The sequence below is a fragment of the Sturnus vulgaris genome, chromosome 4 (genome assembly GCF_052056855.1).
Source record: "Sturnus vulgaris isolate bStuVul1 chromosome 4, bStuVul1.hap1, whole genome shotgun sequence".
Lineage (NCBI taxonomy): Eukaryota > Metazoa > Chordata > Aves > Passeriformes > Sturnidae > Sturnus > Sturnus vulgaris.
The window spans coordinates 18,737,963-18,761,642 of NC_142246.1; the positions used below are offsets into that span (position 1 = coordinate 18,737,963).

At 34.3% G+C, this 23,680-nt stretch overlaps 2 long non-coding RNA genes across 2 annotated transcripts in view; both read left to right on the top strand.

The window, feature by feature from the left end:
• The window catches only part of LOC106850012 (uncharacterized), a 63,327-nt gene that overhangs the window by 26,628 nt on the left and 13,019 nt on the right, over nucleotides 1-23,680 (top strand). Inside the window, exon 5 of the long non-coding RNA XR_015803049.1 lies at nucleotides 21,129-21,240. This is a non-coding gene — a long non-coding RNA (uncharacterized LOC106850012). The remainder of the gene's footprint in view (nucleotides 1-21,128; nucleotides 21,241-23,680) is intronic.
• Nucleotides 7,826-11,812, top strand: LOC148223895 (uncharacterized). Its single transcript, XR_015803050.1, has 3 exons — nucleotides 7,826-8,263; nucleotides 10,193-10,361; nucleotides 11,438-11,812. It is a non-coding gene; the product is annotated as an uncharacterized LOC148223895 (long non-coding RNA).

Below are 23,680 nucleotides of genomic sequence, written 5' to 3' on the forward strand. Positions count from 1 at the left end.
GAATCCAGAGTAATCAAATATCATTGAGAAAATACTCTGAAAACGAAGACTTTGAAATGGATTATAAAGTGTAGATTTGGCATAGTGTTACTGTGCAGAGGAAAAAAAGTCATGTTATTAGCACATTTCCTGATATTAGGTATTTTCCACAAAGGGCAAAGGAGTTCTGGGAAACTATGTAGATTAGCTAAGCTATCTCTCTCTTCAGTGATGCATTTCCTCACTTTACAATTGATCTTGCCTCACTGAATACTTAAAGGCAAGTTTTGATTGATTTCATTTCACAGGGAAAATTTCAGTAGTATGTGCTGCTGGAAGCTCTAGGACTGATTTTTTTTATCACCCACTCTGAAATTCACATGCATGAGTGTCTAGACCAACCAACTTGTCTCCCTCAACCAGTCCTTCATGGAGTCCACTGTCTGCCTAGCAGAGCTGCACGTATACAACTGTTTTTAACTTTGATATTTTGCTGTAGATAACAAGGAGAGCTGCTGACTGAGACAGCAGTTAAAGCAAAAGGGACCCTTTTTCCTGCCTACTCCAAAATACTCCTGAAAAACAGCTCCAGAATGCTATAGGCCTTGAATGGAGAGAGGGGAAGGGTGGTGGCAGAGTCTCAGGGTGTCTGGGCCTCTAGGGTAGGAGTTAATAGCTAAGAGACTGCAAATACAGTGATATCAGAAGAGATTTAGTACAGAAGTCTGTATTAATATCTGTCACCCTTAAAACTGTGATATTACCGTGGGGCAGACACATTGCCAATGACTATTTAGGATTAATGGAGATTCTCATTCCTTCTTGTACCCTTGCTTATCTTCAAGTGAGTGATGCTTGAGAAGAACAGTGCTAAGGAGCAACTCGATCCCGAAATGGTTCCTCTGTGAAACTGCAGCTGCACTCAGAAAATGCCAGATATCCTGTTTTCTTGTGTGTGCTGTAATGAATGAGCAATGGTGAAAAATAGCACTGGTTTCTTTTTATCTGTATGTATCCTAAAAAAGATGCCAATAACTCAGCTATGTGTCCTCAGCTAAGTGCCCATTCAGACATTTGAACTTTATGTATCTTTTTTCTTTCTCTGGACAGCATCTCACTAATCATGGGTGTCCTGGTTTCAGCTGGAACAGAGTTAATTTTCTTCACAGTAGCTAGTACAGTAATCTGTGATTTCGTTTTACTAGAAGAGTAACGTTGATAACACATCGATATTTTAACTGTTGCAAAGTAACTTGCTCTAAATCAAGGACTTCTTGTGTCTCATGTTCTGCTGGTGAGCAAGTGCATAAGCATATGGGAGGTAGCATGGCTAGGATAGCTGACCCAAAGTGGCCAAAGGGGTATTCCATACCATAGAATGTCATGCCCAGTATAGAAACTGCTGAGAGCTGAGAGCCACAGATCTGCTCAGGGACAGGCAGGGTATCAGTCAGTGGGTTGTAAGCAACTATATTGTGTGTCGCTTGCCCTTCCTTGGTTTTATTTCTCAGTCTCTTTTTGTTGTCTCTCTTTTCATTACTATGTTAATTATTACCATTATCATTGTCATTGTCATTATTATTATTATTATTTGTTTTCATCTATTAAACTGTTGTTGTCCCAAAATATGGGTTTTACTTTTTTAAAAAATTTTCCTTACTATCTCATGGAGGGGTGGAAGGGTGGAATGTAAGTAAGTGTCTGTATGGTACTTTGTTGCCAACTGACATTAAACCATGACAATGGGAAAGTGATGAATTATCCCAAAGAAGTACTTGTACCCCTTTTTTCAGGTTACCAGAGACCTTCATTTTGGTTCTCTTATATATCCCTCTTGACTAGTACATACCTGTCTTTGCATAGTGTATTTTTATTGCACAGGTGCTCTGAAACACTTTGCCTGTTTTGTATTCCTAACACAGCCAGACTAAACATAGATCAACAACCTGAAATACCCCATTCAATTCTGTAAAGTAGTAGTATTCTAAGAAAAACTTAAAATAATCTATTTTATAGCACCTATCTTTGAATTCTCTTCTAGCAGAAAATGGGGAATATAACCATTATAGGTCTATTTTTGAAGCTGTAATCACAGTTAATGATGCAAATCGTAACTCATTTTCTCTAAATGGTGGATGTAAAACCAGCAGGTGTAATGTATCACTACTTAGAGATTGAAGTAATACTGAGTACACTGATCTATTCACTTGGTCATATTCATTGTATTTTAGGATTATAAAGTTTTAAATATATTTCAGATGGGACTTTGATGGTCATTGTCCACAATAACCTGCTAAATTTAGCTGTCAAAAAACGCAAAAAAGGCGTCAGGTCTAGCCAAATCATTATGCTCCCTGCATAGTCAATGAAAGCCAAGCCACAGACTCTTCCTTCAGGCCTTTGGAGTAACTGTAGGGAGCCTATACAATGATTATAGGTATCTGTCTGACTTATATATCTTAAATATTCAGTAAAACTATTTCAGCTCTATGTTGTGATATGGACATGTTTTGTTTTCTGTTTCATGTGTAGACAACGGAATTACACTCCTGAAGTTTTTAACAGATCATTTAAATGTCCTTTTATCAATTTTCATGAATCATGTGTTCCAGTATTTAATTCTGAATTTTATACATTTTTGATATTTAATTGGCAAATCAAAACGAAGACTCTAGCCTAGAAGGATTCAAAGCAATGCAAGTTTTTCACACTGTATAAGACTTTGGCTAAAGGAAATAGAAGTATATGCTATGCCTATTCTGAAAAGCAAAATGTTGGACTGAAAGTAGGTTACCAGTGGAGTTTCTCAAAGCTTGGCTCAGAATTGATGTAATTTAATATATTCATTTATGACCCTGGCACAAAAACTAAAAATGTCTTAATGAAATTTGCAGATGGCATAAAGGTGAGAGGAACTATAAATACAAAGCAGCACTTGAATATTGTGTAGAGTTAAGACACCTTGAGGACCAGGGTAATAGAATTGTAATAAGATTTAATAGTACAAAATAAAAGGTCACAGAATTCGGCCTTTTCATCTTACCCATCATTAGCTGTCTCAAACTTAGAGACCTACTTTAAGTTGTTCACCTGGGCTCCTTTAAATAATCATAGAGATATGCCTCTACAAGGACACTTCCATGCTAAAGTAGTTATTCCACACAGCAGGTTGTACTGACTTTTAGAGATGCCTTTCTCACTACTTTGCTTTTGGAGAAAAACTAGATGTCTGCTTAGCCTAGATGCCTGAAAATCCCACCTTCAGACTTAATCTGAATGCTTGCTAATGCTTATTGTCCTTCAATTGGAAAGAGAAAAATCCATTAACAAACAGCTTCAGGGAATGCAAATATGGTCCTTCAATACATCAAGATCAATATTTCTATGAAACAAAATGAAATAATGAAAATTCCTGTAAAAATTGTTTGAGGAAAATCTTCTAGGACCTTCACCATTAAAGTTCATGAAATAAAACTTTATTGTAAAAATACAAATAGTAATGAGAAAATATAATTTTACAAGATGAATTTACATTAATATTTTTCACATAGCAGATTGAAGAGAGGGACACATGAATTTTTTCTGATCTGAACCAATATATGCATCAAACATGCCTGTTCTGTGTGAAATAACACCAGTAACAAGTCAGGTTAAAAACCACAGAATCTATATTAGTTCTAAACTGTGCCTCACACAAAACATGCCACCAGTTGAGGTGACTGTCTTGTTTCTAAGATAGGCATGGCTGTAGCCACTGGTAGCATGTAGACAGTAGTCAGTAAGGCCACTTGTCCCCATCACATGGACTACATCTCCAAATCAGAATATGTTGGGTTAGATGAGCCTTGTGAAAAGACCATTGAGCTTGTAAGTGATTTAAAAAGTTATGAGACATTTTTTCGAAAATATGGAAAGCTTTTTTCCCAAAACATTCCTTCATTGTCATGCCCACTATTTGTGTATGTATTCTTGCATTTGTAGTAGACTAAAGGTGCTAATACAACTATCAGTCCACGAGTAGTTCTGCTTAAGCTGATCCTGTCCTGCAACATGAAGTCAGATGGAGTGCTGTACTAGTATGGATGTGTGCACAAATCACTGCTTTTCAAGCAGTTAAATGTTTCAGATAGCTCAGCTTTTGTAGGTGTTGGTTAAAAGATTAGGATTTCTATAGTTTTGAAAATCCCCATTTCATTAAAAAATGTTATGTTTGCATAATTTTCTAGTTATTCCAAAACCTTTCAGACTATTTCTGCCTGTCTAATTCACTAGAACTTTCCATCTTACGAATTCATTACAGTATTAAAAATATAAGAAGTGTTACTTTAACTGTTTCTTGAGAAGAGAACAATAAAATACACAGACTGTAAAAGTCCCAAGATAATGTAAATCACTCCCTTATCTGGGAATAAAACTAGCTAGGACTTGGAAGGCATCTTCTGATTTACACTCTTCAGATATCTGACCCATACTTATTACCAAAATACTTTCCTTTAATCTGGAAAAATTAGTAAGAGACAACATTTGTCTGGTTGACAAAACCATGTTTCTTTAGAAAAGCTTTTTAACTCAAGTTCAGGTACCTTTGCACATTTCCACTAACCCATGGATGACATCTGAAACCTAAGTATGATGTGGAAGTTGAATAAGTGTTCCTAAAATAGATTAGATTTATTGCAGAGGTGGGAAATGAACAGTGCAGCCAGCTAAGGGAGGTATTTGCTTGACTGTTTTTGTGTTAAAGATGCTACCTTGAACTTGCAGGTTGAGCAGAAACAATACTGAGTCTTGGAAATACACTATTTTGATGAATGCCATCTACTGTAAATGAGACATCTGTATTTGCTTTCTCTGTTGTCAGCATCTCAACACTCAGTGTGAACTCTGCCATGGCAAACTGTTGGAGTAAGTTATTTCTAGTCTGCAATGAGTACTTCTGTCACATTGTTATTGAAAATAACAGGTCTCAAATGTGTATGGTATACCATTTTTCACCAAAGTACAATTTTTTTAATGTTAGAATGAGCAAGAACACCCTCCAACACTACTTCGAGTATAAAAGACTGAAGATAAAATTTTCTCTATAACTACTAGAAAAATTCTCTCTGTATGTGTATATACAATTTAAAATTGGTGTTTTGAAAGAAGTGAGACAAAATTTTCCTATGCATAATAAAAGTAAGTTTTACAGGGATTAAATTATCTGAAAATTTAGTCAAGCAAAACAAATAATTGTATGCAACAAAAAATTTAAGAGAAAAAGGAAACATATAATGAAAATATAAAAATTCAAAATTTGAATTTAATTATGTTTGATTTCCTAAACTAAAATGAAAAATGAAAAAGCTAAAAATTTGCATGAATTTATGAAAGTATGTTGTATGTGAATTTGAATGAAACATTTTGGGTTAACACAATTTCTTTTTCACTTTCACCCAATGTTTTTTTTCCTCTTTCCCTTTGATTTACTATTCTTCTGTCTCCTCCTTTTCATTTGTGATTAATCATTGCCTATTTTTAAAATTTTTCTGTAAAGAAAATTATTTTAAAAAATAAGTATTGTTTACCAGTTTGTATGAACATTGTCACTATTATTTTGCACCTGGTTTAACACTAATTCAAACAAAAAATGATACAGTGATGGAGTAGGAGCTATTTGGTTGTATGCTTTCTAAATTTGATATTCAGGATATTAGATAGCTAGGCTAGTTGATTGAACTTCCATGGTGTATATATAGCAAAAAGTAGGTTCCAGCTTGTACCTCTCTGGCAGATGTTTCACACTGGGGTGAATTTTGTCCTGAAAGGGGTTGTTTCTCTCTGTGGGAAGTATTGTTAGGAATCTCCTGAGTGGTAGTGTTTTCTTGAACATAGCTAAGGGTCTCAGAATTGTATCTGATTATGAGCTGTGGCATGGTAACCTGAAAACCTTGGGCACCAGATCTCAGATAATATGTTCCCAGGCTAAGCCTGTCTCAGAGTTAGAGCCTCTGATTGGAAAAGGGCAAGCAGGTGCAGAAATGAACTGTATAATGTAGATTTAAGGGTCTCTGTTCCAATTTTTTGCTCTCCTGATCTGTTCCTATCACACTGAATTACTTGCCAATGCAAGCACAACATAAGACAATCATATAATTCCAAAGTTCCACAGCTTTGTCCTGTTTTATAAAACTGTCATAATTATTAAACCAAATAATCCTCAAATATGCTTGGCTTTAAATTTATACTGATTATGAGAATAAAAGGCGTTTCAATCATTTATTTAAAAAATATCCTGAAGGAGTGAAACTGTGGATGCCATTTGCAGTGGGGTCTTAAGAACTGTATATTGAAAAAGAGGGTGGTACTGTTAGAAGCATTTAAACCAAGCATATGCATGTAATTTAAGGCTTCATGCACAAATAGTGCTCAAAGTGAAAAAAAGAAAAATTACACTCTGACTCATTTTTCAGTGGATTATCATAAAAAGCAGAGAGTGGAGATCTCTGTTTCTCAGTTCACAAGGCAGAGCAGTTTTCCCAATTTTGATGTATTTTGAGATACATTTTGTTAGTTTGCGCTTTATCTAACATCTAACTCCTCAAGACATCCTACCGTATTCCCTGTTATTAAAACCACCACAAAATATTAATTTTTGATGTTAATATTCTAAAACCAATGCAGGATTTATTTTTAAGTTTTAGAGATTGCTAAAGAACTTACTGAGTTGTGAGAGCAGAGAAATAGAAATATTCACCAAGATTAATTACTATTCTTCCTCTCTAGCAGATGATTAAAGATTAGACCAGGAAAAGACTAACACTGAAAATCCCACTACAGACTAGCAATGATGGCTCAAGACAGATGAACACAGTAGCATATCAAATTTTGAAACTGGAGCATCACAGCAGATTTTTGTCTTCAGTTAGCTTGAAAAATTATTTCAGACCCTTGCTTGCAAAGTTAAGATGTCAGAAAAGAAATCCAGTTAGAGGAAGCTTGTCAATAGGAGAGAAGGTTTTGTCTCTCTCCAAAAATATTCCTGCAGATCTTTCAAGGTCCTGAGGGCTACTCTTTCTACCTACAAATCTTCACTGAGTGAAGAGAGGCCAATACTTCTCATTTGCAGCTCTCCTGAAACATCTGTTGCTACAGCATGCCATCCTTCAAAATTGCATTCTCTAACTCACTACTGTTTGACTGTGACATGAGATCACAGAAAACAGCAGCATCCATGAGGGATCAAGAGGAACTATGAGGTGAAGGGTAAGACCTGGAAAGGAATGTCTCCTCTGAACTTTACTCCTTTGTTTTGTTTTATTCCCATTAATGTCCTCTGTCTTCAAGATAAATATGTACCATCTGCTCTTTTTGAGTCCCTATCATACTGTAATAATTCCTTGATTTGTTACGTGATTCACAGTGTCCTTTCATTTTGGAGCACATATAAAACCTTTAGAAAGGGAGGATTTGAGATTATCTAGACGGCTCTATTACTGTCTTTAGGATACTTGTCTAAAGCTTCGAAAAAAACTCACATTAATTTCAGTTTCAAGAAGAATTTTTAGAGAATCACCCAGACTCCTTGGAACAATAAATATGCACGTCATAGGAACTCTCCCATCACTTGAACATGCTTGTTCTACATGAGTATAGGGCATGCAAATTCTCTTTACTGGAACCACACATTTGATTGGTTTTCTCAAATAGATACAGTACTGAGCTAAGCAGTCTAAATCTTAAAGTAATAACAAATCATTGAGTAGGCTACATGCTCTGTGAATTTACTTTTTGTGTTCATGTCAGCATTTCAATCTTTTATTTTTCAGTATTACACTAGTTTTAAAAACTAGATGCGAGCTACAAATCTGACCTCTGTGGAGCTAAGGAAGCTAATTCACAGCAGAATTTGGTTATAATGGTTGTATTCCAAATAAACAGTTTTGGAAACGTGCTATCTGTACTTCATATGCAGTGCAGGACTTATTTGGTTTGAGGAATCCATATCCTACTACAATTTGCAAGATATGCAGTTTCCTGAATACATGGGAAGCTTCGGGCAACTACTTGTTTAATTCCAAATATGAACATTAGATTGGGTATTTTCAAAGTAATTTTCTCCACATCATGTTCCACTACTTCTACCTACCAACATTTTATCAACGTTTTCAATAGGAAATTCATTTCATACTTGCTGCTGGAGTTTATTTTAACAGCTGAATAGCCTGAACATGTTCAACATTATTGGTCAGAAGGTGCCACGGTGTAGAGCTGAGATAAGGGAAAAAAGAAGACCTCCAAGAAAGTAAGTTTTGGCTTGTTTCTTCTGGTATGTAACAGCCAGCATTTTTTTCCTATCACTGTTTCCCAAGTGTTATAATTGGAAATGTAACATTTAGCTTGGTAAGGGTCTTTTTTATTTCAGTCAGTCTCCTATTTCTGTTTAAGAGCATACTGCTAATGTATTTAATTGGAGAAATATGAATAGTTTGCATTCTGTAAAGTACAGAATTGCTACAAATTATTCTGGATTTTAAGCCTGTTAAGAATTGTGCTTATATAGAGGCCATACTGGCAAAGCATATTCATATTGTTGGAATGGAGGTAATCTTGCAATCCTCACTAAGTTGAAAGTCTTACTGACATCAGTAGAAATATTTTCAAAAATATCGATGTTTTGTACATTTGCATATTACAGAAAAAACTCACAAAACAAAACACCTTTCAAAAAACCTGCATAAACAAAAGCACAGATAAAAATCTGAAACTCATCGAAAATTAAAAATATTTAGAATAAGTCTATATATGCCAGTCATTACTTTGACTGTACAGTGGAAAGCTAAGCAGACAGTAATGTGAAGTAAAGTTGTGCCTTAATAGGAAGGTAAGTTGTATTATTGCTCTTTGCAGAGTATTTTATTCCTTAGAATAATTAAAGGGATCCCTTCTGGTTATCAAAATTTTCTTTGGAATACAGAGTTTTGAATGGGATAAAATATTTAATCAATGATGTTCCCAATTTTCTATATCACTTATTAAATCTTACTAGATCATCATTTATCAGATGGTACTGTCTGCTTCAGTATTTATTTTAACTACAGTCTATTTATTCAAAATAATGTTTAATTTAACACTTGGAAAGAACAGTTTGTTGAGTAAAATAATTACTTTTAAACCTGAAGATAAACTAAATAAATCCAATACTAAGGTTTTATTATCGTAGTCAAAGTAATGCATTTTTCCATATTTGTTGAGTAAAAATGGGAACAGTTCACTTAGTTGGACAAAAGGCTTTGAGCTATACTGAAAGTTTCTACTGCACCAATTGAACTTTATTTACAATAGAAAAAGTTTGACAGCCAGCATAAAATAATATCAACTTTTAAAATTAAAAGAAAAAAAAGCTTCAAAATTTGAACATATTTTTTGATTCCCTCTTCTTTACTGATTTCTATGTAGGTGAAAAATAATTTCATTATCTTGTACCACCACTATTTTATTTCTCTTCCTCCTTTGACTTCACAATTCCATATTCATGGGAATAAAAGCACTTCAAGGAGGATGTCTTCTAGCTTCCTTTTAAATTTCCTGTGATTTGAAATAAATGTTTGTTTGGTTTATCATTAGAAATAATATAGAGAACAGTTTTCAGATGGTAGGAAAGGAATTTTATGTTTTATTGACTATCTGGAGAACTCTAGAAGTCTACATTTTTCTGAAAATGCCGTTTTTCAGTATTTCTGAGGCAACACTGGTTTGGAATTCCAATTGGCAGACATTTTTCACTTCTTTTTTTTTTGGTTTAGACTTTTCTCAGAGGGACATTTTGGAAAGAATTAGTTTTTTGATGAACCAGAAGCTCAAAAGTTTATAGTTCAGTTCACAAAGCAGTGAGGGAAGGTAGTTTCACTTCATGCAGGACAGATCTTAACCAGGATCTGCCACAGAAGAATTTTTCTGCATCACTGCATGCAGGTTTAGCAAATATAAGCAGATGTGGTTTCCTGCAGTGACAACAAAGGGAGACATCAGTGAAATAATGCCCAGCTTCAGGATCAGATGGGTGGTAGATGGTCAATGGCACTGCTATCTAAAGACAGAGGTGTTCTTGATTATGACCAGAGAGGTACCATATCTCTCCAATGACAGAAAAACCAAGAAAGGATGATTATTACTGGCAGTATTGGCTTCATATGGAAGCTATACTTTCTAAATAAGCTCCTTTTGTTCACAGCCCAAATTCTAATGTGAATATGGTCCAGTTTTAAGTATTCAAGGAACAAGAAGCTTCGCTCAGGCTTTTGAGAGGCTTATTGCCGTGAGTCTCTCCCTGCTGAACGTCTGTTGCTACGGGGCAAGTTTGCAAGAGGAGATTGACTTCTGCAGCTAGCTTAAAAGCAGAGGTAATATGTCCCCAAGGCAAGGTGGTTTAGGAAGAAAGGCATCAGCTAATTAAACTTAATTGGGTTAGCCAGGGTAGTCTGATTAGCATAATTAATTTAGGCCTCTGAGTAGGCTTGAGGGGTGTGTGTTTTTGTGAGGGATCCTTTGAGGGAAGTGTTTGGGACTCTGAAGTGGAAAGAGGAGTTAACTCTCTAGGTCAAGGGAGAGACACTATAGATGAGTGGGAAAGGCAATGTACAAAAATGCAGAGGATTTAGCTTGCCTAAAGTCTGTGTACTCTTTTGAAAATGGCAATGGTTAAGGAAAAAAAACAGAAGGGCTAGTTAGAGGATTTTAATCCACCTAGAAAGCATGGGGAAGGAGCCTAGCCAGCCTGTTACACTTGTGCTTGGCAATACTGTGATATAAGTAAAAATATGGTGTCTAGGGAACAGTGGATTGAATTAAAACCAGATTGTCTAGCAAAGAGGTAGAATCCTCCAGTTAGGGGAAGTTAACATGATTTCACCTTAACTTAACTAACGTTAACTTAAAAAAGATTTGGGATCTTTTGCTACTGCAAGAAATGAATTAAGTACTGGTTTAAACTGTTTTGCGAGCTTTGTGTTCTGTATTTTTAGCTCATGCAAAGAATCCCTAAGAAATAAAAACTTGCAGACATAAATGGTATTTCTTAAATGACAGAGTAAAACAAAAATTATGATCACTTAATAGGACTTCTTGTTTTACAAAGAAAGTGGGCTTGAAAATACGTGTATCCTATATTTGATTTCAGCATTACTTTAATGGAGTAGACAGTGTAGTTCTTTATTCCTGTACTAAGTTATATAATATGTCAGTTTCATTGGATCTAAATTGTAAGTTATCTGAACTGCCTTCACATTTCAAAGCTTAAGTTTTCTGATTTTATTTTTGCTAAGCATTTAATTTTCAATTTCACTGTTGGTGATGCAGTGGTCAAATGAGCCTTTGTCATCTTCTGTTTTAATCCAATGCATGTCCTGGCTGCCAGGCAGAAAATCTCTTCCCTTTTGGCTGAGAAAAGAAGGTAACTCTATCATTAAACTTACCCTAGAGCTGTTATGTATGAAGCATAAGAAGAGAAAAGAAGAAAAAGATTGTTCTGCTGCCCAACCAGTACTGCTGCCCAGGTATTCTTGTGAACTCCTTTTATTACTTCCTGATCTACAATATAAATCACAACAGTTTCAACTCCAAGATAAAACTGAAAAATGGGAATTTTACACTGAAAACCTTATAATAATTCTGAATACATATTTGTGGCTATAGACTACTCTTAAAAGACCAATCTGAGGATTTTTCATTATTTATACAAAGGATGACTAATATATAATCAAGGATATTTGGCATGTAATTTTGTAAGGATTCTCCTGAGACCTTGAGAATTTTGACCAAATATGATGAAATGTTGTCTACAATAAGGAAATGTAGTGATTAAATGTTGGAAAAGAAATATGCAATTTGTCCAAATAAATTATGCAAATTGAAATATCGCTTTTTGTAACTAATGTTTGAATTGCTTTTTACTTAATTTCTTTAATAATTTTTTAGCTGATTTTTCATTCCATCCAAACCATCACTCATTCCTTGAAAAGAAGTTTCATATCATAAATAAAGGTATTGATATTCTAGTTGATGGTTTGGAGGAGAATCTCAGTATGTGTGAAGGCAATTACAAATTAAGATGGTTATATTCTAAGATCGTGCTATGTGATAGCCTTTGGAAAACATTCTCACTTGAAATAGTATGAACACAGTTTACAATGAAAAAGATTTTTTTAGTTCTAGCTGAACCTGGGTGAGAGAATAAACCATGAAAATTAGAATCAAAACAAAGCTGATGTACCAGAACCAAGACAAATAAATAAATCCCCAAGTTTTCCTTTTCTAATCTTTAAAAGGTTTATGTTTAGGTCAATTCTTGCCCAGTTCTGCTTCAGAGCCATTCAGATGAGATTTTATAAAGGAAGAAAGGAGAGATGTTGCTAAATTGCTTTGAGAAAGGTTAGCCACTCAGCATGAATAAACTAGGGTTTGCTACACCACAGATACATATGACATATTGAAAAATGTTTTAATGAAGTAGCAAAGGTCTGCTAGAGAGTGAGTTAAAAAATATAGCAGCGTAGTACGCTTTGAAAAGACAGAAGAATTCTTTTTTTCTTTCTCTCAGAGAAGAATTGAAACCATAATGTTTCATTTCTTTGTTTTAAACTCTGTGGCAACTCTGTATTGTTTAAAATACATCCTCCAAATTTCAAGTTTGGCACCTGCATTATTTGAGGTATAATTGCATTTACTCTATGTAATTAGAATATACATTTGTGTTGCTAAGGCAGGATAGTATTGTGGGATTTTTTTCCTGGGAGGTAGTGTTATGCATGCTGTTTTGTGTTCAGAAAATTTGCCATGACAGTGCTTCATAATAGAACCAATTATCAGGAATGCTGTTACACATAGCCTTCCAGACCCCAATTTAAACAGAAGCAAGTGACAATTCCTTCTGTGAAACAGTCTCCATAAATAAGCCATATGTGAAGACCTACATGCTTATTAAGGATAAAACAAGAAATATGAGTTTTAAAAAAATATTTATGTATTTTTAAGGTGTTCTGATTAACTTGCAAACTAGGGGGAAACAGCACATATTAACAACCCCTACCAAAACTACTTTCCATGTATCTTTAATAGGTATCAGAACATTTTATTTTTTCACATTTCAATTTTAAGAGAAAAAGATCTCACTTCCAATGCTTCAAAATAGATGTTGTCTACTTTACAGCACAACAGGGAAAGCTGCAACTGATCCTGCTATCTTTGAAATTCCTGTCCTATATGTAATGACATATCTGATTGTTGATTCTTATTTTAAATGGGCATTCTCAATTAAAATACACAAACCTGAAGGAATAGCCACTATTTTTGATACATTATTAATATATCTTCTTTTTTCCTGAGGTTTCACTTTGTTAACATGATCTAAATAGCCCAGTTCATCCTCAGACACACTTGGAAACTTTTAGATGCAATGCTTAGAACAGCCTATTATTTATGTAATGTTTACCAAAAGCAATGTCCTTTATCATTGAACTATCTATCTCTGAACACAAAAGTCCAAACGCTGGCTTAGATGTCAAATTTAGTTTTTCCATACATTGATTTTAAGCATTTCCAAGGTATACAGTGATACACTGGAACACAGAAATTTAAGCTAATATTCTCTTTCCATATACCTGCTTTTTTATTTTAGATGTGTTTCTTTAAACATGTGATTATGTAGGTGTTTTTATACTATATTATAATTGCATAGTACTTGAAGTTTTCCTTGAATAACAATCTAAGTAATAAGCAGTTAAGAATAGCAAAATTTTAGGAAAACACTTAGGAAATAACATATCAACTTGGGTGACAAAAAGCAAATTGAATAATTTAAGACACTTTTACTACACAATATTTCAAAATATACTAAAATTGTATGAAAAAAAATAAATTAATTTAAAGTAGAAATCTTAATGAAGATTCTGCTATGTTTCTATTTTGCCCCTACTGGTTTGCCTACTGGAAATAGATGGGAATAGAATGTTTGATAGTATCTTGCCTGCAAACTTTCTAGATTTTGTTTTCCAAAGCTGTAATTAAAATCATACTTTCCTAAAGAGAACATGGAATTTTAAATAAACTAGAGTTACTAATAGAAATTCCAATATTGCTTATTTTTCTTTCACTGTTTTATGTATGATCAGACATAGGTCAGCATTACATTGAAAGTTCCGTGGAAGACTGAGGACATCTCAGCCTTCATCTCTCAGCTTTCATTTCAGGGAATTCAGTGAAAGGATAAGTCTTGGCTTTCCAACTCCCAGCCTGTTTTCATCCAGACATCCATTTCCTGCTGTTGCAGAACTGGCAAGCATCACTCAGGATCACACAATGCTCACCTTTACATTCATTACCATGCTTGTAAGGTTTTTCTGCAATTTATTTGACAGCAAAGGAGCCATGAGATCAGCTGTGGCTGAATGTGTGAAAAGAAAGGAAAAGGGATTGTTGTAGCACTATATTTTCCACTAATATGAGGCAATTTTGCAGCAAAGAAGTTTATTCTGTTTGTGAATTCCTTTTTTCCATTTATCCAATAAACTGAGATTATGAGACTGAATCTTGGGCAACAAAAATAGCAAATTCTTTGGTTTCCCAGAAGAAAAAATTACTATAAAAATTTCATTTTGGGTCTACCTTAAAGGCAGTGGGGAAAAAAATGTGTTTATTGGTACTTTTACTCTAAATCTGACTTTTGTGTAGGTGGTAGGGGTGGTAAGTTCAGTCCAAATGTTTGCTGCAGATATTATGATGGTAGAAACAAGAGTTCATTTGTTTTCTTGGCACTGGTAAATTAAAGCTTTATATTTTTATGTGTTTTAAATCTGAAATGTATAATAAATATTGACTATGTCTAGCCTTCTAAAATGTTAAGCATTGTAGTTGTTTAAAGCAGAGAAATATGTCAGAAAACTCTGCTGAATTCTGCCTTTGGGAGTGGGCTGGTGTTTAGTTTTTAAGTCTCAGTTTGTGCAAATCTGTAGTTTTCCATTTATACAAAATCAGTAATTTCACTTTTTTTTTCTTTCACCTACTTGAAAAAAAGGATTGTTGCTGTCTAACACTGCTATGGTGAAGAAATATCTCAGTATTTTAAAATAACATTTGAAAGCCTATAAAAAGGATGACTTGAGATATAATTATCAGATCTAATCTCTCAAGATTCCTGGAAGTTAAGATTCACACATTATTGATTTGATTGATTCTTTTTCTGAAGTTGACACTTCTACTTTCAATAAGCTCACTCTCTTTGTGGTTTTGTATTGTCATTCTGAGAAATATTGAAAATGAAGACATTATAATCCAGTTCCATGTCCTTGCTGAGGAAAGAATAAAAGAGAGAAGGAATAAAATTTGGAAGATATTTCAGTTTTCTAGAAACAAATTTTCTTTTCCATGTATTTAGGCAATGTGTTACTGTTAACTTTCACTCTGTTTGACCTTGGATGTGCTTTCATTTTAGAAATGCCATAGGTATGCAATAATCTTTAAAATATTTTAAAATATTTGGATGGTAAAGTGCTTATACAACACAGGAGTCTGAAGTCTCGTTAAAACAAGAGGGAAACTTTTCATAGTCTGCTATTTGGCCTTCTTATCAGGTCCTGATTTTTTTACTTTTTTCTCCTTTAAAGAACAATACTCAATCCAGAAGCTATTCTGGAGATAATAATATAAAGATTTTTAAAAATCAGGAATTTCAGAGCCTAGAGGTATGAGTTCTGCCTTTGAAATCATCACAGATTCAAATGAATAGTGCCAGGCTTTCTTATGATCTATTAAATAAGTGAATAAAAAATGTGTTTCACTTTCTTGCCAACCCCTCATGACAGTGACCATATCATTCTCCCTCCCATACAGCTGACCGTTTTGCATTTATTATTTTTAAAATTAATCTTACTGACAAACCAAACATTGCATTTGAAATTAGAAAACCATTAGAACACCATTGTATAATATTGTATCACATTTTGGGAACAGGCAAAGCATTCAGTATGTGTCAGGATTCTTCAAAGACTCTAACAGAGCAGAAGCTGATGTGGTGATCCTTCTCGGGCCAGTATTGGAAAGAACGTGCTTTTCTTCTTCTCCAGCACATGGTTCACTCAGGTCACAGGGGGCATGTTGTGAGCTGAATTCCTTCAATGCCTTGCCTTAGTGAGAGCATTTCTTTTCAAAGGAGCTGCTGGGCTTTATCCAGCTGCGTTACTAGTTCTCTTATCCACACCTGTTTCTGACACCTTTGTTGTCCTGCTTGGTCTCTGAATGGCCTCTTGACTACTCTTCATTTTTATTACTATTTGAACCATTGTTTCTCCTTTTATGCCTTCGAAATTCTGTGTTAGGCATAAAATGTGTTCTCAGTGTGGCAGAAAGCCATTGCCCTTACTGCCCTGAAGAGCAATGGATAACACCTAGGTATTTCACTTGTTAGCTGTTAACCCAGGGTCAAAAAGGAGTAGACAAAGGCACCTTAGCTGGATACTGAAAGGATATTTGGACAAAATGGCTTCTGTGCTTGCCCTGTTCTTAAGCTTCCATGTGTCTCCACTCTGGCCACCATCAAACTCTATTGCTGGGTCATTGAGCCCTTGGTATCAACCACTAAGCCATTTCTGTGTGACATGAACTAAACTTTATCTTTAATCTGGACCAAGAATTAGGGAGGTATGTAACATGAAACTACTTTCCCTTAGAACTATCAGGATGCATTTAGTGGTGATTTCAGCCATACAGTCTTCTGTGCAGGAATTTTTTGCTTTCTCTCACCTTGTTGCTGGCACTTCTCCAAAGTGTTTGATTAGGGGTTATGTCTGCACTCAGTGTCTAGCACAATGAAATACAACTTTTCAGGGTGTTTCTCATGTCCTCCCTTTATCATTTTGTATTGTATACTATTCTTTCATCAGGGATACTTAAAACTGGCAAGTAGATTGCCTGCAGGTTTGCAGGATTTTATTCTGCTATATTATTTTCTTTTGTCAAACTTAATTATAATTTTAAACCATCTGTATGTGAAGATAATCACATAGCAATCATATGCACTTATAAGGAGGATACAAACTGTTGATTAAACCTTTCCATTATATTTTTATTTGTGTTTTGGTTGTTAGGCAAGTGGGCATTTTATACAGGGGTGCTTTTGTTCAAAGCTTTTTTTTGTCTGGTGAGTGAAACATTAGCTAAAGTCTTGAAATCCCAGCTTTCTTTTCTCCATAGTTTTTTTGCCTACCCAAAAAAAGCAGATGGAGCATTGTGCTGAGGTGACCATGCCAACTTCTTTTGTATCAGCATGAACACCTCTGATCAAATCAAAACACCCAGTGTTATCAGACTCGTTTGAGCAGCCCCACATTGCATTTTCCAGGTAAGTTTCCTTCAAAAACTCATAAAAGAGAAATTCATAAGAGAAAGAACATTACAATGAGTGATGCTGAACTGAAAGGAATCGCTTGGCCAGCAGTCCAAACATCACAATGGGTATTTTTGCAATATCTTATATGAAACTCATCAATTTATGTTGAGTGTGGCTGCAAAACTGCAGCTACAGCAAAGACAAGAAAGTCAACACACTGCAGTAAAGCATTTAAGAACTCACTGTCAGTTTCTCAGATAGACTGCAGATCCTCTTCTATGAATTGCCCATTTGTAGATATTGGCTCTACTTAATAATTATATTTGAAGGCAAATTTGGGAATAAATCTCTAAAAGATGTTCAGCTATAGGTGTGATTTCTTCTTCTTGTTCCAGCAAATGTACTCTGTTTCAAACTGATATAGCAAATTATGGTCATTTATGTAACATCATTCTTAGAAACAGCCTATGTGATGTGGAATAATTCAAAGTGCCAACTATCTAAATGCAGATAGTTTCTTAGAATATAATAGGGAAATCTGTGTTGTATTATACTACTGCAAAAGCATAATAATTTATGCTGTTTGTAGGAGTCTCTTCAAATATAGGTAACCCTGTAATTTTAAGCCTTCAAAAACATATCAGAAAGAATATAGTTTTATTATTTTTTTGTAATGACACCTTTTCTTTTGATCTGAAGACTAAACAGAAATAATAAAAAGAGTAGTCAATAAATTTAGAAGAATAATATTATTATACAAACAAGATTTCTAAGACCAATAACAACATATTGACCAAGTGTTGGAGTACAAAATTGATAGCTACATGTGAGAAAAAAGGGCCAAAAAGAAATTCAAGAATCATTTAAATATTTAAAAATTTATTTGAAGTTATAAACTTAATAGATTTAACTTTCAAATAAAGTGACCAGCCTGAAAATTTCTGGTAAATAACCATATGAAGAGTTTACTGATGATAAAGGTACAATAAACTAAGGCCAAAAATCTAATATATTTCTAACAACCAGGTCTGAAAATAATGATGATAATTTAAATTAGGAGGAGATGCCTTTTTGAAACATTTGTTGACTAACAGCTGGACTTAGCAGAAAGGGAACCAGCTGAAGAAAGTACATGAACTATGTCAGTCAGAACTCTAACTACTCTGAACATGATGATCAGGGATAAATAAAAGCACTCAAAAATCTTTGTTAGAAGAAAATCTGAATCCGTGGGCCTTTGAAGCATCCATGGCACTATGAGGTGAATATCTCCCTGAGCAGCAACAAACATCCTTTTGTGGATCCAGTCCTTTGAGTTGGGGATCTACTAAAGGAAATGGGAAACCCAAGAAGGGCTTGTAAACAACTGTATGGATGGTGAGGTTTGAAGGTATGCACCCTTGCCAAGATAGAATCTAGACACACTTACAGCTCATTTAGATACTGGAATCATCTATTGTGCTTTGAATATATTCCCTTAACTTGCTAAATCATGAACCAATTGAGAAATTATCTTTTAGTTAGAAGGTTAGACTTCAGGTTAAGAGATGTCTTTTCATGTCCTGGAACCACTCTCTGGTGGCTTCAGGTAGGAACATTTTCTTATTTTTGTTTTCTGTGTGTTAAATGGAAGAAATAATTACTTCCTGAGCTGCAAAGCTGTTGAAAAGTTTCAAGACACACAGTTCTGGGTGAAGGGAAAAAAATCCTGAATGAATAAAAATTTAGAAAAGGAATTAGAAGGGACATGATATGATTTCAGGAAAAAAGGAAAAGAGGTGCAGAGAAATTAATGTTTTTATGTAGCACTAAAACCCCTTATATTTGCCCCTGAAATATTTTTAGTGTGTGTCTTTTGGAAAATTCCAGGAAATTCTGGAGGGTTAAAAAGTATCTATGTGTATTTAAATGAGGAAAAGCAAAAAAGGGGAAAATATTCATTTTCAGAGTAAGAAGGATTTACATTTTCTATTTTTAGATCAATAAAGCTCCTAAATCGAAATTGAAACGGGATAGGAATCAGAGTGGAAAACTAGGGTTGCACCATATTGATGCATGTTAATGCACATGTATGCTACCACGTGAAGCTCCTTGAGAAGCAAATTTCCCTATTCATAACACTTTCTCTCTGTTAGTTTTTCTGTCCCATCTTTTATCAGAAGAAGAGACAGCAAAATAAAATTAATACTTATGAAGAGGGTTTACTGAGTGATTTATACATGAGCATCTCATGAGCAGTAGGAACCTGGGCTCTATTTTCCAGTTTTTTAGATATCTTTTCTGAGCTTCCGAGTATTTCTAATTTCTATAGAAGCTGAAGGGAACAGAGCATGTTGTTGGTGTGAGCTAATTGACATGCAGGTTTGTAAGACAGTCAGAGAGCAAGCAGCTCATACTGTAAAGTTCTTAAGTGTTATAATAAAGACAGATATTTAAAAGCATTGATTAATGAGAAACTAATAATTGCTCTAGGGAAAAGCATTAAATATTTAGTACCATCAAGAGCTCAGCACAGATCATAGTCAATATATTTAGTGTAAACAAAACAATAAGATTTTAAAAGTAAAAGCATTCTCTCAGGCAAAGCCGTAAAAGTAACTGAATATATGCAACATGAGAAATAGACAATAAACTTTTCAAATAATATTTTCTAACGTTTCAGACCCATGTTCCCTTAGAAGGATCATAAATATTCCCGTAAGATGCTACAGCATTGCAGTTACAATATATGGCATCTTATACCTTTTGATTTTATTCCTCAAAGAACTTCATAAAAATATAGGAAGAGAAATCACTGAAATGCTTTTCTTTAAATACATCGGATATTTCCTGGAACTCAGTATAAAGTAATATTTTTCCTCAGGTGGAAATTCAGATTGTTAAAGGTGTGCTTTTGTTCTTACACTAATGAAAAAAGATTTTTGCCAAGTAAAATTCCAGAATACCTGAATGTGGAAATATCAAAGTTTAGAAAGCAATAAAATATTTCTTTTTGTGGAAATAAAAGATAAATTGCAAAAAACTTTTTTTTCTTTTTTTTTTTTCTGTTCTTGAACAAAGATTTTCTATAAGTCCTTTTTTCAGCTTTTTGTGGTTTTGTTCATATGTTTTTGATATGAGTTTAGTAAAATGTAGAACCAGGAGTGGCACTTCCATTTAAATGCAAGAAAGATCAAATTTCTGATTTTCTAGCCAAATTTTTTGCTTTTCTTGGACATTCTACAAAAAGAAGAGGAAACCTAGTCCATTCATTATAACATGAGATTGTGGTAGACATTCCAATGAAAGCCACTGAAAAAAGACATTTATATACATGGTCTTGCAGCCTCTATCAAGAAACTGGATAAGATAAATTATAGATTTCCAGGTCATGGGTACATTTCATCAGCAAATCCTAAACTTTGTTTCAAAATCTATATGTGGGTTTAGAAAATGTACCCAAACATACAATATAAACATTAAGCTTAAAAATAATACAACAATACAAAGACATTGCCAAATCCAATGCAGAATTTAAATCTGATATTCAACATGATTAATGATTATGAAGATTTTAAAAGGAAAATAATCATGGAAATATTTATTTAAAAGTTACTTAAAGAGAACTTTGTCAGTCTCAAGATGGTATTTGTAAGTAAATGCACACATCAGCATTCTGAAAAAGCTGAGAAGAGGAGAAATAAAAATAAATCAAAATTATGTTCACTGTGAGTGAAAAGTAGCAACCAGATTGTAAGCTAACGCTAGAGACCTATATAAAAAGGCTTAAATGTTCTAAATTTATCTCTAGGTATCAAAAATTAGACTATGCCAGAGCTGTACCAAGAGGGAGAAAGATGGTTTCTACACCCTACCTTTCATTCTGAAGATGCTGCAATCTAACTGAGTACCAGATAAGCAATGTAAGTATATTAAACCTGAATGCTCAGTCCTCTTGTGCTCACTCTTTTTTTTTCTTTAATATCTGAATTAGAAATAGAGTGATTTGCTGTCATTGATGGAAGAAATGTGTAATAAAGTGTTGAAGTGAGTAAGAAGTTTGCATGAACAGCAGGAGAAAAGCTGCTGAGATGACAAGTAGCTCTTCCATACACATTTGGATTAGGCATAGCACTACTTTGCCCACTGGTATATATGGTATTAAAACAAGAAGCTGTAAAAGAGGGTGTTGGGCATAAATTCAAACAAACTGACATATCTGTATTTTCCATATTGTCTGATAAGGAGTAGAAAAAGAAGATATGGCCATAAATCACCTCTGAGAACAAAATATATAATTTAATGTGTGTGGGAACTAAAAATAGTGCACACTGACACCAGGATATACCACAGTGCATGAAATGAACAAATGTAGACTCCAGTCCTGTGAATAAAAACTAATCATATGAGAGAAAAGAAAAGAAATAAGATCTATATCTAATTGCAAAATGAGGAATGATCTTTCTAGTTCAGTTATCTGAATGCAGAGGAATGCATAACTGCTTATTGACAGGTGTAGAGCAATAGATTTCTTGTGGTGCTTTAGTTCATTATAGAGGCTTCTTGACTACTTAATCTATATATATTTTTCTGTGTCTCTTGAAGATGCTGTATTAGTCATAATGGCATTTTGCATAAATTTAGAAGACATGAGTATTCTCAGGCTGTAATGAATGTTATTGGACAAAGCAGATGGCCCAGTAAAGGGCCTGTGTGATGAGGTCCTCCTAAAGAGATAACTATTACAGGCTTTTAAAGCTATATTAACATTGTGATTAAATTTGTGAATGGGAGTGCTTTTCTAACAAATTGTAATTAAAACAATTGTATAGTAGTATCTCTTTAAACTTTTGAAAGTTTCCAAAAGGTGAAAGCAAAGCTCCATATGAAGCAAAATGTTTCTTGTCAGAGTGTTTGAAACAGGTAGGATCACTTCCTGGGTAATGTGTAAAAACAGTCAGGTTTTCCTTCTTGGCTCACAAGTAGTGGACTGAAGGTGAACTTATTACCCGTTGTATGCATGGATGCTACAGAAATGAATGCTACCTCATTCCTATTATACTATTTCCCCCCCTTTTATAAAAATTGCTGTTTAAAACACTAGAGAAAAGAATTCTGAGAAAATAAGATGGAGTTTGGCAAATGAGCCTTGTATTCAAGATCAGTCTATTTTCTCGTGAAAAATATTTTGTAGGTCTTGATAGTTAGGAACTGCCTTCTCATCCCAAACTCATACATAGCACCCCTGCTAGCATGCAAAATTCATCCATATTTGATGTATTTGAACTGAAAGACAGTAGCAACCTCTTTGTGCAGACTGTTGCTTGTACTAGCTATGCAATTTAACTTTGCTGTGGTAGGGAACAGAAGAAAAAAACACTCACACCTTGAGCCATGATCTCAGCTGGAAAGCAGGCACCAACAGCTGTGAAACTACTGTGAGATGTCCCCCTTGTCAGAGCAGCGCCTGACTGAAGGAAAGTTTCTTGACTTTATGTCAGTGCAATATTGAAGCCTAAGCTTCCAGCTGTTTGCTCTGAATGGAGCTGGAGACTTTTATCTAAGCAGACTTCCTTGCTTAGCTTTAAAATTATTCCCTTCTGTAATAAAGATGCCTGAAAATATGAATATTTTCTTCCAGCAAATGCTATGAAAGGGCTAAATGAAACTATTCTTTGTTACAGTAGAATTAAGCAGAAGAATAACTCTTCAGTTTAGTACCAGTTTCAGCTTTAAGGTGCTGACCAGCAGCTGGTGTTCTTCTGTCTTTGTACTAATGAGAACGAGTCAACTTTTGTCTCTAGACTTTTTCTCTGAAGTTATTATTTCTAGAACGAAATTTGTATGACATTTGCCACTGCTCAGAAATTACTGTGAAGTGGCTACTGGGCATATTCATCATTATTCATTATACTATATATGTTTGTCTTCTACATTTTCTTGCATTCAGCATCTTTGGGTTTTTTATTTTCCTTTCTACTTGTGAAAATTTAATTGAATATATTACAGAGTATTTGACAATTTATTAATCCCATGTCCTGTTATTATAGGAAATGAGCAATCTCCAATGTCACCTTTTAGCATATTCATGTAGGTCATATATGTAATCGAGGTCAGAATTTATAGAAACAGCTACTGTCAGGAAGTACATTTTGTAAATACTGATGAATGCAATGCAGCCTAAATACTGATACCTTGGAATAAAACCAAGTGTGTTCTCTTCTGTAGTTTCATTCTTTAGTGTTAATACCATTATCAGCTTGTTTTATGAAGGAATTGATTTTGAAAAAACCAAAAACATATTATCTAACTTTACTGCCTGGACATATGGTAAGCCATAGGATCATTAACAATAACACATTA